The sequence below is a fragment of the Lissotriton helveticus genome, chromosome 1_1, assembly GCF_964261635.1.
Source record: "Lissotriton helveticus chromosome 1_1, aLisHel1.1, whole genome shotgun sequence".
NCBI classification, from domain to species: domain Eukaryota; kingdom Metazoa; phylum Chordata; class Amphibia; order Caudata; family Salamandridae; genus Lissotriton; species Lissotriton helveticus.
Window position 1 is genome coordinate 837582929 of NC_136057.1, and position 18430 is coordinate 837601358.

The window sequence follows — 18430 nt, forward strand, 5'->3', positions numbered from 1 at the left end:
GGCTCAGGCAGTTTAGACGGTTTTACTACACGTTGTTGGTACAGAAATAGGGTTGCTGTAAGTAGAATAGGAGTCAGACACATTGGCATTTATGCAGTGCCCTTGATAACGTATGCGTGTGTGTATGCAGGGGTGGGTGGAGTGCATTGAAAACTTAACTTCAAAGCAACAGAGTTTTGTACAATAAGGGTACAGTCATAAACGGGGTGGCAGGGAAGAGATCACTTCAGAAGACGTCTGACATCCAGGAAGATCACACATGGTCCAGACGTTTACTGAAGATACAGAAGCGAAGTTTGATGAATTTTGCCGCATTTGGCTGTGGGGGAGTTAAAGATTCTCTGCCTGTCCTCTTGTCTTCCTCCTTCCAGATGCTGCATCCGAATGTGATGTAGGAGACTAGAGGGAGCTGATAGGGTTCTTTGTGGATGGGGGAAAACGTTTGAAAATGTCCTTTATTCATTTCAGCATGTAGGCAGTGGCGTGAAAGACACTCTTCAAGGGGATCCGACGGGACTCTGGGATGCCAGGGCAGTGCATACGTCGCGGTGTGATAGGACCAAGACCAACGCATGGACAGATGTTCTCGAGTCTAATCGAGAAAAAAAGCCAATTTTATCATCCAGATTATAAAAATAAGGGGCCTCATTTACGAAGATTTAGTGTAGGGCAGAGCTACAAGTCTTTCTGCCGCACTGCCCTACGGCAAATCAAAAGGGCTGCAATGTGCTATGTTGATGAAATACAGCGGACTCCTGTCCTTTCTGCCTGTGCTGGCGTACAAATTGGTGCTTAGCGCCAATGCATACACCCTTGCACCATGGTGCAAGAGTGTCTGCATTGTTGGCATGATTGTGTTTGTGCAGGAAGGGGCATCATCCTACACAAAAATAATTGTCATTCCTCCCCTGGTAAGGTGCACGGTTTTGACGCATTCCCAGATTTACACTGTGTTGTAAATCTGGGAATGTGTCAAATCGCATGGGCATTGAGTGAGAACACCCACTGCAACGCCCATGGCACGCCTCCCCGATGCGGTGTGAGGCAACACAACAACTTGTGCTGCGTTGCCTTACACCATGTCTACAAGGCCATACAAAATCACACTGCCTGGCTTTTTGTGTCCTCGTAGATGTGGCTCTGCACTCTGGGCCACTGTAACATCAAAAAAAGTGACATTCCAGCGGTGCACGGGGTTTGTAAATAAGCCCCAAGATGTACACCAGACCCTCCCCAGGCTAGGGAAGTAGATTCAGACATGTCTGCATTCTGCTCTGTTCTTGTTACCTTGAACTACAGACATGTTGGGCGGGTGGAAATGGTTGAAAAAAGTTAGTTGACGAAGTTAGACAATATGATGTACTAACAATGAACCATGTTGTGCTTTATTGAAGCAAAAAAACACAGCACCCAGAAGGCAAAATATCACACTATTGATCTCTAAAGCAATAAATAGAGATATAGCTAAGAGTTTCCACCAAAACTGTCAAGAGGACTTGTTTCCATTATCCATCTGCACAGGAAGTGACATCACTGGTTTCCTGCCAAAACTGTATTCAAAATAAAGATACATAATTTCTATCATCCATCTGCACTGAAAATGACATCACTAGATTTTCTCAAAGGATAAATAGTATTTAAAGAGCTCAATACCAAATTCATCTCAAAATCATTCAAATGTCTGTGATCATAAACCAACAATCATCCATCGGCATTAATAATTTGATATCTATCTGCTGAAGCTGAATGCATTTCCATGAAGTGACAATCCTTCATCAATGTTTGCATATTTTGACAATAAGACACTTCTGTCAGAAACAGGATCCCCTTGGACTTCTTTAAAGCATACAAGCACCATCAATTATCACACATGCACCATCCATGCGAAACCAAAAAGGTAATATAAGAAAGAGAATTTTTACTATTGTACTTTATTCTATATGCTCCTCTTCGCATTAAACATATACAGATAAAAACAAATTTATTAAAAACATACAAGTATCAATGGGGAATAAAACAATATAAAATGACACAATCACAAAGACAGTGACAAATCTCGGAGACAAAAAACCTAATTTCATCAAATTGGCACATCAAGTCTTACAGCTCGAAAAATCAAGGTCAACACTTTTTCATGTTATCTTTTTTTCTTTTTCTTAGTGACCCCTGGGGCTGCGTAGGTGCTAAAAGAACACAAAGCAACGCGATTTGGTGGCCCAATGAAGATTCGCCACCTTCTTCAGGCTTAACGTGACAAATCAGTGTCTCCCCATGCAGTCTAAAAACAATAATGTATAAAAATTACAATTACAAATATTCAAAAACGAACATAATAGTTTTACATCTATCACTTTACATCATTTGTTGGATTTTTATTGATTTAAACATATATACAAAATTCATTTATGACAACAATAGATTTGTTTATATTACAAGTTTGGCCCCACATAAGATGATTCAACATTTATCCACTTATCCCATAAAATCACACCACATCACATTGGTATCATTCACACGTAACCAAATGTACTTCACACGACTAACCACCAAGTAAGGGGGATACTCAGAAGCAGAGAGAACTGTCATTCCCTTAAGTGTGGTTATTTTGACAATAATCCACTAGAAACAAATTTCAAATCCCAATGCATTTCAGGTCCTTGAGACCCATCTTCAGGGTCATACTGTAACAAATAAAATAGACACAAATCTTCACTCAATATTACCCATGGAAAACTAACAAGAGTTCCACCAACAACTATACATTGTTGACCATGCTGCCACATTTAAATCACCGCCATTCATAAATGTGCCTTCACCAATTATATTTCTATGTTAATCATAGTGCCATTGGTGCTTATGGTAAAACAACACAGTGCCCAGCTCTACGAACATCATCTGTGCAACCAATCCGTGTGTAATCATAAAAAAGCTGCACCAGTCCAGCGATCGAGACAAAGATAAATGGTATGAATCTGTGTTTAAATGCTCCACGCAGTACCCAACTCTATGAACATCGTCTATCATCTATGCAAACAATTCACGCGTATTCATATAAAACCTCCACCAGTATGTTGATCAGAACAAAAATTCAATGGTGTGGAATAGTGTGGGCATACATACTCAAACAGAGCATTGACAGAGACCAAAAGAAGCAAATAATACCCTCACCCAAAGCCGTCAGCTTGTGAGTTACTAGTGTGCAATGTGAACACTCTTAAGCTCTGGGCGCCATTTAAATGCAATTAGCATGGGAAGTAAACCAAATAACTTAAATAACTCTCATCCATTTCAAGCAAATATTTCCTGGTGGAACACCACAAACCATTGGCAAAAGTGTGGAAATAAATACAGAAACAATACAATAATGTGTGTTATTCTGACCTGACCTCAATGCCGACCTGGAAGTGAACGTGTCTCGTCTTCCCAGTTTATGATATAGAAATCCCGCCTAACGGGGGTGCCATTTTGAAGCAAGCTCTGCAAACTACCAATTCAAAGTGCATGATTCAAACCAATAAATAGCTGAATAATTAAGGAGAAACAAAACAGTTTATGCAGACAAACGTATAATGCCACATATAGTGAATTTCACATGTGCAATGAGTTCTCCAATTGAACATTCATCAAAGTTGATAATACAAGATAATAAACAATCTCCTCATAATATTAAATTGCAAACTCTATGAAGCAGAAGCTTGGTCTCCAATGAATTTGCATACCTCTATGCTCTTACCAAAAAACAGATCATGTCTAGTCTCTCATTCATCCCATTAGGATGTACACTATCTAATGTCTTAATCCATGCAATATCTCTTTGGAGTTGTTTTGTGTTGTTGTCTATACCAGGATTACTGACAACAATGTCCAAAACTTGTAGCTGCAGTTGACTAATGTTATTTACTTTCTATAACAAGTGTGTAGCTACATTAGATTTTGTAGTAATTACATATATTACTTTTATGTTCTATTATCCTTGTCTTAATTTATCTTTCTGTTTTACCCTTGCAGAGCAAGCCAGATGGTCATTTTAAACAGCAGATAACATTTTTGCTGTTGAAATCATCAGAGTACCATAAAGGGATCTTAAATCCCTTGTGAGGAGGAGTGACTGTAGTTCCTGTAATAACATGTTGCGGTATTTGCAATGATTACATTTCTAGGTGCCTGAACCTATATGGAAGATATCTTTTTGTTTGAAATTTCTTTTGTGTTCTTGGAGTGATGGTATGTAAACATAGCTTTATCTTTGAATAACTCCTGAAAATCAGATTCAGTTTGCAATAATTCCCATCTTTTGTTAGTTATTTTCTTGGTCGCAAGAGACTTGGTAGAACCTTTTTATACAAATGCCGTTCTAGTCTTTGGCTAGTAAAACAAGCTAAAACTGAAGGAAAGCTGGAATATTTAGGTCCCACTTTTATGCATAGTTTTCATGCAGGGGGTGAGGATCTGCCGTCTTCAGTCCATGAACGTGTTGGGTGGTTCCTTTTCATGAATGTATCTTCTTTCTGCAGTGCAGATTCTGTTTTGTGAAAAGTGATGGCTGTCACAAGCAGGCTGTGATGATGCTGATGGCAAAAATGTGTACCCATAGCACAAGCATAATGAATGTATGAAGCTCTGCACCTGGGTGCCAATGTCGATCTTCGATAGGCCACTCAGGTGAAGTTAAAAGACCCAGACCCTACCTAGAAATGCCTCTCCCATCAACATTCTGCGGACTCTTCTCCATTCTCTTACCATCATCTAATCAACACTCCCCGCACATAGAATTTATAAAGGTAACCCTTGTCTCCTTCTTTCCACATTTTAGTGTCTGTGGCTACAACCTCCAGCTTAGGAATTTAGGATATAGACTTCCACTGTATGGTGAGACTGTATCAACCGTTCAACACATCAATATAGTACCATGTCAAATCTGGAATAAATTCAAAATGAACCCCACTGGTTATGTAACAGATACACTAACACTCACATAAGTCCTGCTAGAGTCCCTCTAGCTAGCACACTCTGCATAAAAACAGGGATGTCAATGCTTGGTCTGGGCATGAAACATGAGTGTAACATAACATAAGCAAGTTAATTTGCATTGAACTCTTTTTTGGAACAAAAAATATAGCCTGTAACGTACAAAGGACTCAAAAATGGCATGCTGCCATGACAGCTTGCTGCATATTTTTCAGGGACATTAACGCTAACCCTGTGTCATTCATGGTGGGTGCTTTTGGTCCTCCCCACTTAACCCCAGAGTCAGGCTCTGGGCTTCATTAAGCACTCAGAATTTAGTGGGCCAGGAGCCAAAAGAAAGTCAGAATATCATATTCACTTGCAGTTGGATAACTCATGACTGAGGTAAACATTATCAGGATCTTGAAGTGAAAGGTTGTGAGAGAACAGTGAGTGATAAAAATAGACATACATTGGCCCAGTCAGCAGAGGATGATGATATAACAAAAATCATCTTTGAGTGAATGGAGGAAGTGATGGTCAGGCTTGTTGAGACAGGGGAGGCAGAATAAGAGGAGTCACTGCCAGGTCAGAAATAGGTGGAAGACCAATTGGAGAACCGAAAGAGCTGCACTGGTCTTCCGTTTTAGCTTAAGTAGAGTCAGCAAAACAGAAGTTGCCTCACAGGTTCTTTCATTGCAGGGCTACCAGTATCCGCTTGGTGCTTTCCATGCTCATTTTTTCGTTTCCTTTCCTCTTGATTTTCCCTCCTCCTACTTTTTGAGAATTGTGCCTTTGATGTTACTGCTGCTGGTGGTCTTCTTTATGTGAGTCAAATACCGGTGATCTTGAGTCTTGAGAGGGTTCCTGGCACTCCCCAGGATCATCAGCTGTCCCTTCATGAGAGCGATTTATGAACACAGATAAAGGAATGTTTCAGTGTATGTTTCCAGTTTATATATAAGTGTATAGTTAATTAAAATAATTGCACTAATAATAAAATCATAAAGATTAATTAACAATAATATACATTTTCCAGTCTTCTAATTTACATACTGTTTTTTCATTGTTTCTATTAAAAGCCATTAAAATAAAAGGGCTCATGAAGGATGACATTCACTGTATAAGTGTTCACAATTCATCATGCTCTACTCTCCCAAAATAACTTTTTCATTACATTAAAATGAACATTACAATTAGAATACAATGCTAACGTCTCATTTTGGGTTAACGTTATTTGTGCAATTGTGCAGATTCATCAAAGTGCCTATATAGTGAAATAACAGAGATCTTGTACTGCCCTCTTGGGCAATGTAACTATTCCGATTCATTCATTAGGGCATAGTGAAGAGGACTATGGGCAGGCAGAGCCACTCTCGTTCATAATGATATCAGATAAGTAAATATATATTATGCAAGGTATTAAAATGCCATACACACATCAAAATATTATTACATGTACATCTCAGTGAATTTACTTAAAAACCATTAGACCAGAAAAAATTAGTACATATGATACTGTTGCTTCATTGAAGAAGGTTCGTACTCCTTCAATTTTTGTGCTGCATGAATTAGAAATTTTGCAAAATGAAAATCCAGGATTGCGTCCATAGGTTTAAAACAAACAGTGACTGTCTGTCTACTGAAACGTATGCCTCGTTGGTTTCATAGTAGCCTCTCTGGTTGCATAGTATCAGTGCAGTCTACAACATCCCCAGAGTGTGTGAACAAAACAAATAATACATCTTCATTTGTAATTCTAAAGAGTTATATGTCAGAGGTCTGCACCCAAAACAAGAGTTAGAGAGGAGTTTAAGGATGATTGATGAGAACCAAATTGAGATCAAGCCATTAGGGACTATCTCCAGTTTTTTTCTACCTACCCTCTTCGCCACCCCTCCCTAGAAGACCATCTCTTATGCACCCCTCAGATAAGATAGTGGTGTATTATTATCAGTATTCTTTTGCCAGACCATTGTTTGCCTGGATATTCCCCTAAAATTTCTCAAATGTATATGAAATTACATGATATTTCTCAAAATAAAGTTTCTTGGCATCGCATGTGAAAATTGAACATGAGGACAAAACACGCTTTTAAGTCACATTAGATACCATTGCAAGGAAGGGGTTTGAGTAGAAAATATCTGGCCTTAGACATGTTCTGTTACTGCCCTATATTTTGACCTCTGTGAGGTTTATCAGGATATTACTTCAAGCATGGGTAGGGATGGTCCCAGGGCCTGATGATATTCCTGTGGACCTCTTCAAATCTAATATTGCTATGGGGCCCGCTTTTAATGCATGTAATCAAAGCAAGTAGCTCGACTGGATTCTTACCAACCTGGTTCTAATCGATATTAGTTCCCATTTTTAAAAAAGGGGACAGGTCAATAAAGTATGCTATTGGCCTATATCGGTGCTGGATTCCACGGTCATAGGGTGAGTCTTGTTAACTAGATTGTAGGACTGAGCGGAGCATCATTCTATCATTAGCGATGTACAATATGGTTTTCGTAAGGTTCTGGGTACAGTGGAACAAGTCCTGATTTTAAACATCATGTTAGGAAAATACACCAAGGCTTAAAGGGGCAGACTATTCCTACCTTTTGTGGATTCAACTGCGGCATTCAACTGCATTTTCCACGATAAGCTGTGGATGATTTTAGAGGAGATGAGGTTGGTCGTCCACTTATTATCCTTCTTGAGGCAGCTTTATTTAGGGGTAAAGGCAAGGGTCCGCTATGGGGTTGGGGGTTGCACAAAACAATTCAGAGTAATGAGAGGAGTGAGACAAGGGTGTGTCCTGGCACCTTTCCTTTTTATGCAATACACAAATGATGTAGGAAATGTATTGGTGCAAGAGTGCTAGGTCCTACCGTTAGTAGGTAAACGCCCCGTACCTGCACTTATGAACGCGAACTACGCTGTCCTTATGGCACCTACAAAGGATAGTCTCTAGTTTTGCTAATTTTATGTCTAACTTGGTCTTTTCTGTGAACACCTCAAAGACATTTGTAATGAAGTGTGGGGCAGGTAGTAATAAGAGCAGAGCTTTTTTCCTGGATGCCAAATGGATTTAATGCTCAAAAACTTTTTCTTATCTTGGGATTTAGTTCGACTGGATGAGTACTTGGATTCAGGCAGTCAATGCCGGGAGGTTGTTATTTATAAAGGAATTGACTGCTTTATCAAATTTTAGTAGGAAACTAGGTAGACGTCTGCCAGTAGAACTGCTACAAATATACAAGGCAAAATGTGTAGCAATCGCCACCTACGGCACGGGTATTTGGGGCTATGCCAATGTTAATTCCTTACAGATTTCTAACGATAGGTTTTTTAGTCTTCTGCTGGCCGTCCCAGACAGTACTTCTACTTTTATTTGCCACACAGAATTGGGTATGCCATATCTAGTGGACACTATAAAAATCCAGCCAGTCCTCCTGTGGCATAGGGTTTGGACGTCTGATAAAATGGTACTTAATCGCCAAATCCTGAATGATAGCAGTGGGTTAGACGGGGCTATACATTTTAGATGGCTAGTTTTGCAAAGTCATCCTGGGTCCTGGGCACCCCCCAAGTTTTTGCTGACTGACACTGGTGGTAACTGACTCTGACTGACCTTGGGCTCTGCCTAACCAGGCCCAGGGCCAGTGCTATGCTGAAAGAGACACATTAGAATACAGTTAAAACACCTACATACACTAGGGTACACAATGGTATGGTGGGGTAGCCCTGTGATTGGCATGACCTACCCTATAGGCCCCTAGTATATAATAGGGCAGGGGGATTACTACCTAGAAGTCCCTAGTACCCTAGGGCATGGCAGTTTAGAGGCCAGCAGCTCTTTTTGTGCTTGCATGTGTGCACTGCTGAAGCCTAAAGTGCATTTAAAGGCAGCTCTGGGTACCAGAACTGCTTTAAAAAAGTAAATTGTGCCCAAACTCGACATTGAGGCTCTTAAAATGGATAACCTACAATGTTTTGGCATATTAGGAACCCTCGGGGTCTCCCCTAGGTGTCCCAGGGGTGGGGGGACAGCTATTTATAAGGTACACCCTTATAAAATGAGTTTTATATGCCCTGGGTTAAGTGAAATTTCACATTTCACTCCCCACATTGTGGTAAAGTGCTGCTCAAATTCGACTTTGATGCTAGAAGCACTGTGGAGGGAGGATCTGCAATATTTCTACAGATTCAGAACCTCTAAAGTCTTCTCTAGTTGCACATGGGGTGGGTTTCCTGTAGATATAAGACAAGTACTTATAACATATGTTTGTGCAAGTCCTGGTGCTGGAAAAATGGCCCAAGTCATTTTTCCCATTGCAAATCCCCTGTTACATAGGTTAACATGGTAGGAAGTTATTGATGAATAACACTTGATAGGAGAGGGCTAGAAATGCCATTCAAAGAATTCCCAGAATGGTATTAATAAATCCAACAATTCCATAGTGTTGAATTTCTTCTAAAGTGTACATACAGGTAGTTATAAGACTTTCTTGTTTGTAAGTCCAAATTCAGCCTTCCAGTGGTCTGCCCTGATTGATCAGAGTTAAGTGGATTAGCCAGGCTTCCTTGTAGAGGTGATAAGGAGCCCCTGGGGTTAACCAGCTCTACTGGCAGGGCAGTGTGCTGTTCCGCCAGGCCAGGGGGAGGAGTCGTAAAGAATGTTCTTCAAAGAGGAAAGCAGAGAACAGTGTCATTTACAACTCTGACCTTCCCACCTTAGGTAGATGGCAGGATTAAGGAAGGTATGATCAGATGCAGGGGGGGAGAGTCTACGTAAATTAGCCATCCTAGGGGTGTGTTTGGCCAGCTCTTACCTCCTTGCTGGAAAATCAGCCATTATGGATTTGGAAGATTTGATGCACTCTGGGACAAAATAATGCCACACTCTACAGGATGTGGTCATGTCTTGGAGGAGTTACCCTGCCCCCATTGGTCAGAAGAGACCTCCTGCTAGACCCACAGAACTTGTAATAAGTATAAGAGAGGGGCAGAGCCCTCCAGCTCTGCTCCTTGAAACTTACTGAAGCAAGACATTGCCAAGCTGAGAAGTTTTGCTGTGCAAAGATGTCTAAGGCCTGACCTCTGAAAACTGCACCATCTGAAACTACAACCCTGTGGATTATTTTGCTGAAAAATAACTAAAGAGTGGACTCCCTGAAAGCTACAGGTTAAAAGAGCTCAACTGGAACATCAACACCTAAGTGTACACCTTGGAAAACTACCAGTGGATTTGTAAGGTTTTTTTTACCAGTGGAATGTGGGAACTGAAGTCCTCAACTTTCAAGGACCATTGTGGAGCTTCCAGACCCTTGGAGTGAGTTTGAGACACGTTGTAACCCCTTGAGGAACTTCAGGAAGAAGTTCACGAAGTTTGAAGAACTTTGAAGCAACTTTGAAAAATAGCTCCAGACTAGAAGGAATCTGAAGCGGGTGAACCCTAACCATATCCGGCTACATGAAGAGCATCGAGAGACCCCGCAAGAAAAAAGTCAGCTGGTAGAAAAGGTGACCGGGAGCAACCACGAATACCAAGCCGCCTGCCTTCCATCGCGTGCCGGCCTGGATTCCTGGGTTGCCCCGCTGAAGCGATCTTGAAAAATGTTTTAAGTCCACTCCAGAGAAGTTGAGCCGGACCTCATCACAATTCAATCCGGCAAACCCTCACCGAATCCGGACTGGCTGGAAGCTTCGAGGGGCCTTGAGGAGAAAAGCTCCAGAGAAGTTTCTAAGTGTAAAGTTAGAAACTGAGTTCGGGACCTGCTGCGAGCTGTGGCCACTCAGGGCTCCATCGCTCCTGGCCTTAAACTTTGACTTTGGCCCGGTCTATCGTGAGCCGGTATCACACTATGGTGCTATATGTTTCTAAGTGCTATATTTTGCTAAATCTTTGAAAATTCATATCTCCGGTTCCCTACATTGGATTTTTGTCGTTTTGTTGTAATTTTAAAGATACAAATATTTCCTATTTTTATAAATTGGTATTAGATTTTTATTATGTGTTGTGTCTTAAGTATTTACTGAATTGGTGTTTTTAACTGCTTCACATACTTGTCTTTGAAGTTAAACCTGTCTGCTCGCAGCTAAGCTACCAAGGGTTGAGCATAGGAATAATTTTCTAAGACCTATGCTGAGTCCTACCATGTGTTGGTGGCCTTATTACCAGTGGCAGACCTACATTTGCCCCTACCAGTAGCCCACTTTCCAACAGCTAGAGTATGTTAAAAACGTTTTGTTCAATTTAGGCCACCCAGAATATTACATCAACCCTAGGCACTGTGTCCAGGAAAGATTTGAAAAATAGTTGCCTGCGCTTAGCGGGAGAAATTAGAAGTACCACTTAAATGACAAAAGTAACTGTTTAAGCGCACCATCTTACTTTGACAACTTTTAAAAGACAGCCATATATAAGGATGTCTATAGGTGACTATGATAGATTCTTGTTAACACGCTTTTGATTGGGGATAATTCATAGATCAATAAGTTTCCCTGAACTGAACAACTGGTCAAGACTGCTGAGTAAATGCCCATGTGATGATATATTTAAGATCCCTGGGACTGAGACAATACAATCCTGCATTTCTGGTCTTACAATCACTATTGAATGAATTTGCTATTGCTTCAGTTACTCTGTTTATAAAAAATGTTTTTAAATGCAGAAAATCTATTATGATGTGAGGTTACCATGAGTGTAATTATGTGATCTGTTTTATTTTTTATTTTTTTATCATGTTATGATTGTATTTTAACAATTTTTATAGGTTGATAATCATGCTGAAATTCTTCTTATGCTTTTATGATTATCTTAAATAAGTAATCGAATAATGCTTGTTTTGATTTGATTGACATGTTCTGTTGGTTATTGGGTCATGCGTTACTCCCAAAATGTACTGATGGCATTAAAAGGCTGATTAACATTTCGTCGATACCACTCACTTTTGGTATGCTCTCACCCATGTTTTATCTGTTGGCATGCAGCTAGGATGTTATTTCACGGGTGTTGCACTTGGTATGTAGTTAAAAAGAAGTCACTCCTCTCTTTTTCTTTTTGATCTATTGGTTGTTTAATTGGGGCAATAGCAACTTTTACAGAGTCTTAGGTAATAGTAACTTAAATATAGACTCTACATTTACATCGCTGATAGTGCTGTTTGGAAATACATTTTTCATTCTATTCCAGTTTGGTTTACTGCTAAAGGGACTTTGTTTGTATACTTTCTTCAGTGTTCAGTGGATGCTGCTCTTGTGTTACTGATAGTGAGTACTATGCCACCCTTCTAATGGATCTGATTTTCCAAGATCAACATTGTTTTACACTATTCTCATTATTACTGTAGTTTACTGTAATATTCTAGACATTTGAAATTCCCTGGTTTCTCATGATGAAAGATTTCTTTAGAACTTTGGATTTCTCTGACCTTATTATCACGACGGATTGTTAGAATAAACAGGACTAGACCAACCACGTTACCACCTATTTAGGTGAGTTGTATAATACAATTTTTTAAACACATATGATATGTGAATTCTCTACACGGGTGACAGATGCACGCAATTTCACGGGTTTATCTTGGTGGATTTTTCTGTACTCTCACACTTCCTATTATGGTTCATTTTCTGGCCATTATATATCTAGGTGTCATGGGCATCTTTTCTGTTGCCTGACCCGTGCATTCAACAATTGCTCAGAGCTGGAAACACTATTTTTTTTAGTTTCTCATGATTTCATCTGTTCTGCGCTTTCTCTCATCACGACATAAGCTTTTTTTCTTCTGCTGGCATCTGTAATATGCATATGCAACAAAAAGAGCATGAATTTTATAAATGTCTTCACAGCCTTGAAAAAGTCAAAAGTTGATGAAACACGTTTTGGCTGTATTAATTGTGGACTAATCAACTTGAACAAAGATTGTAAACCATATCATCTTTTGTGATTTACAACCCCAATGTTTTTAACTGTATTGACAAATTATCATAATTGTGATAAATATTAAACAGAACCATATCTAAAGAATAAGAGTCCATACTGTCTGGGAATCACAATTTTTGGAGAGGGCGTTGGTTCCCTATAGTGAATGTTCTGTTTTCTGCCATAGATTGTCTTTTCAAAGCAGTCTACCATGGACCATGTGACTCCGGAATGTAAAGGGAGGGCAGAGAACAGCAACACCAGAAGAATGCACAAAGGTCAGGAAGGATCTTTATAATACCAGGATTATCAGTGGTGGCTGGCCTTGCTCACGGGTGGCAGGGCCGGAGCGGGGATTGCGGTAGGGAATGTGGCAACCCAAGAGGGCCGACCAAACAGCCACTGCGCACTTAGGAGTGGGCAAGCCACCCCTCCCCTGCCCTACTCCAAGAGCAGAGCAGCCAAACCCACCTGCATGCCCACAAAGCAGAACAAACATAAAATGATAATAACTGAAAGTTTTTACTTCTCGCACTGCTTGAAAGCAGTGGGGCAACACTCCTCCGCCACAGCGGAGGAGCCACCACTGAGGATTTTTCTATAACAGGGCTCCAGTGTGAGCATGATTTTAATGCTAGCTTTCTTATTGATTAGCTGTCTCTTTTCACTCCAGGGAGTCACCAGGACCCTGTTCATGTCCAGGCACATGTTCTACTTCTAAGGAGAGTGAGATCTTGCTTTAAAGCAGGGCCGTCCTTGGGAGGGTTCATAGATCTCAAATAGTGAAAGGGACATGTTGTCATCTCCACAACACCTCAGAATGTTGCATTCTGGGCCCTGTCTCCAATAACGTCACAGAAAGTATTTTAAAGACAGTGAACTGAGTGAGGGAAATTTCTTATAATGGGCTTGTGTCCCATCACCAATCACTATGTAGGGACTGTCATAAGAAAGACACCCACCAGAAACCTCGGACCTCAATTTGTCTTGAAAGAGAACAAGTGGGAGAAAACTGTTCATATTTAACTGGAAATGGTAGTGTAGATCTCACCTTCCCTTATACGCAAGCTTTGCAAATGCTTCTCAAAGGTCTGGGCCGCTTGGCTCATATAGTTTCAATTGTTATAAAAGACAAAGAAGGACATCTTTGTGGCAGAACCGGGGTGGGTGTTACATGCATATTTGTTCTAGTGTAATTATGAAAGGAATATAACTGTGCATTTAGAGCTATTCTCTAAGATAAAAATGCAACCTTGTGTCCAAAATGGACCTGAGGATGCATATTTCACTATAAATGCATCAGAACAGGAACCGCATTTTGCACTTTAAATGCATCAGAACAGGACCACCCGCTCGTGCTCAGTTCCTGTGCTCTCAAAAAAGCATATTTGCCCCAAATGATTCAAAATTATGTGAGCGGGGCTAATCAAGCAATGTTAGGTAATTTTGCACCACTAGAGTACTACAAACTTACTGACATTACTTTGATTACTGTGGCGTAATAAAAATTTCACCCAGGTCTAGTGATGATTTGCAAAATAACTTTGTCTGGGTCTTTGCTGAATGAGAGATAATAAAGGCTGTCGCCCACTAATATGTATGACCTCATATCCTAGAGTCTGACTCTAGTAGTCCTAGGACTTTAAGAGCAAGCAGGATACTGGGTATGTCATGACCTCCAGGAGATCTGATACTGTTGTCAATGCATAGTATTCTAGGCCCATGTACTTTCTTTCATTTTTATTACATAAACAAATGGCAACACTATTCCCACTTTTCCTATCATTCTTGTGTTTCCCAATGATGATGTTTATGTCACATACACAAGTCTAATTGGAAAATGAACTATAGAGATGCTCAATACAATACAACAACTACAATACTTGATCATTTCCAGGGAAAATCTCCACCCTCGTTCTCTATACTCTTCATCCCGTTACTTCAGAGGGTTGGGCAATAAATTCAAATCTGCTGATGGATTTTACCAAGTTTTGCCCACTCTGCACTAGGTGAGTACTGCATAGTTTTTTTCTTGTGCATGGCTTGCCAAGGTTAAGTTGGTGAACAAGAATTTGCATCCCATGGTGCGATTATTGTGTGCTAGAACGCCTCCGGGCAAGATTTCTCCACTCGAGCGATCATGGCAGGTCACGACCATTGGTGTTGAGAAAGCTGCAACTTGAGTAGAAGATCTACTCAAGCGACAGAATGAAGCAGCAGCCTTTGGCATGCTGCATGGTTCAGTTTGCGCTGATTTTACAGTGCGGAACAAGCTCCTGCCTCTAAAATTCAGCATGAGCCGTGGAACGCTGTGGATTCTTGAAGAGTTTTTATGTAACTCTGCTTAATTCAGCGGAGTAAAACTCTGCGGGTTCCCCCTACCCATATACAGATGTCTGCCATACTCTTTCTCCAAGTGATGGATATCACTGCTTGTACACTGTACATGCTGGGGTCCACTTGCAAATGTTTTTGTGTGGTATGTAGACAGCTTTAGCTGTATGACCACCTTACATAAAGGTTATACAAACCTAAACTGGATTTTGTTCAGCCCCCTGCAGCCATTGCTCTGTTGAAGTCTTATTCAATAGTTGGATCAGCCCAAAGGACAGCATACATACACTGGGCAATTGATCAGCCCCCTTGAGCCAATGGCCATATTGACAATGTCATTCAGTTTTTAGGGCAACCTACGGGATGGATATTTGGTGTTTGAAGTGTCAGGCAGTCTGACTGACCTTTTTCTTCTTTTACATGCAAGTCTGCCTGAAGATGAGGAAAACCATCACAGCCAAGCAGTCACATACATGGTGCACGACACACAAGACCTCAATGGAACAGTTGTGTGTGGTGTAGACTCTATAAACACAATGGAAAGCTTGGAGCAGTTTGTGTGGCACTGTCATCTAGAGCAGCCTCTGGAGCTCTATCTGGAGACTAACACCATCTAATCCTTACTTGCATCACTGAGTTCCTTCAACCGATCTGCTTCACAGGAGTCATAGGATTTATTGCAATGACACCTTCACCCCTCTACTCCCATGCAGACAGATGAATGAATGACTGCATACATGCTGTCATGTAACCAATAGCCAGCAAAGCTGTGGACAACATGTGGGACAGTAATCATGCTAGATTTATAAGGCTCTTCACTGGATTTGGCATGGAACTTCAGTGTCCACTGCTCTCTTTACCTGCTGCCAGTTTAAACTTGACCAATATCTCCAATTAAAATCACATTTGAAGTACTGTGCCATTGATGGACTACGTGTAATAGATTTGCGCAATTACTTAAAATGCATTTGTTGCATAAACTGAGCGTCTGGCTCTGCTCTGCAAAGTTTGTTTTCACACCCACGGGTGGCACTAGTGAACTTAGTCCAATGCACCATTGCTGAGTGTGAAAGACAGGTTAATGTAGCCCTGCAGAACCACACCCAATATATAAATCAGGTGGTGTTAATGCTTTTAAGTTACTAACAGGGAGTAGGGAGTATTGTTTAGTTCCTATAAAACCGATATAGGATCTGTGCATTTAGACAAGATACACTGCCGGCTTGGTGTCCAGCTTGATTCCAGACACCCCCACTGGGTATGTTGGCCTGTATACCAGCTAGCTCACAGAGCCACTAGAAACACCTCTTACCAATGAGAGAATAGTTCTTGGCAACCATTGAACATGGCAATCCTGATCCCTCAGGACCGTGGAAACAGTGCAATACTTTTCCCTCAGTCACTCTTGATTACTTTGTCTCAGACAGATACACAGAATAAACGATATGGACTTTTTTCAATAAACATATATTGAACATTCCCCATTCTAGTGTAAAATAGGTTTGCTGAAACAACCACTAGACAGAAACAGATATGAATGATTAGAAGTATTAAACAGGTAAAAGGATGGTACATTTCTACAATTTTGCTATAACCTTGAATACAGGCAAGTATATAAAATACATGATAATAAAATGCTTACTCCTACGATGCAACCCTTACTAGATGTACCTAGCATGTAGTGTTGAGCAAAGAATCCCTCAAGGATAAAGTCAACCCCATTACCTGAAGTGTGAGACTGTCGGACCCTGTCTTCTCCTTGACCTGTCTGCCGCCTTCGACACGGTCGACCATTCCATTCTCCTCGACCGTGTCGGAGGCGCCGGCATCCGGGGGACTGCTTTGGCCTGGCGTACTTCTTTCCTAGGAGATCGGACACAAGCCGTCCACCTGGATGGCTTCCCTGCCCCTCCCTGTCCGGTCACCTGTGGGGTCCCCCAGGGCTCTTCTCTCTCCCCTCTTCTTTTTAATCTTTATACACACCCTCTCATTTCTGCCTTGCAAAACATGGAGGTGTCAGTTTACAATTATGCGGACGATCTCCAGCTTATTTTCAATCTTTCCCCTTCCCACGACTCTAGGTCTAACCTCTGCTCTGTCCTCACTTTCATCTTTGATTGGATGAACTATAACCATTTAAAATTAAATCCGGACAAAACAGAACTGATACTCACTGGCAGCCTCCCCAGCCCATGGTCCCCTGCTTTCTGGCCCCCTACCCTTGGTCCTCCTCCCTTACCTTCCATCAAAGCAAAAACCCTGGGTATCTTAATTAGCCAAGACCTAACAATGCGCCCTCAGATTAGCGCCGTTGTCTCGTCCTGTTTTTTGTCCCTCTGCATCATCCGTAAAATCTCTTGTTTTTGTTCTGCTGATGCCCTCAAGCTCATCATCATGGCCATGATTGTCTCCCGCCTGGACTACGGCAATAGCCTTTATGTAGGGATCCCGGCGTACGAGCTCCGGCGCCTCCAGCTCATCCAGAACCAGGCGGCACGCCTCATCTATAAGCTCCCTAAGTACCATCGCATAACCCCTCTTCTTAAATCCCTCCACTGGCTCCCAATCTCCCAGCGTTCCCTTTTTATTAAGCTGGGCTGCCTTACTTTCATGGCCCTTGCAGGCACTGCCCCTGGTATTGTTAAAAATCCGGGCCTATCTTCCCAACAGGAGCCTTTGCTCCTCAACCCAAGCTCTCTTGGTGGTCCTTCGCTTTAAGAGGAAAAAACATAGCGGCCTATGCTTCTCCTTTCTTGCCCCCAGCTTCTGGAACGCCCTTCCTTTCACTATCCGGTCCCTACCTAGCTACATGGACTTCCGTAAAGCTCTTAAAACTCATCTCTTTTCTTTAACTTTTCCTTTGCAATAACCGTTCTTGCCTCTCCCTCAATTTTCATCCCCTTTTCCTCTCTAGGTCAAGTCATAGCGCCATGAAACCGCTTGGTGTTAGCGCGCTCAACAAATGCTTTTAACTAACTAATTAACTGTCTTGGGATGTCAGACCACTGCAAGCTGGAGTATCTTCATGCAAGAACCTCAGCGTCTTGCATCAGTGTGTCGGCAGGGAAAGCCTGATCTCCTCTGACTATCTCTGCAAGATGTGAAGTTTATATCCCCAAAGCTATTCCCAGGGGCTCTATCTTGCTGTGCCATTGTCAGACTTAGGATGACGTCAGGAACCTTGTATATAGTTATTATGCAGGAGATGGTAGTCCTGCTGAGTTCCCAAGAATCCAA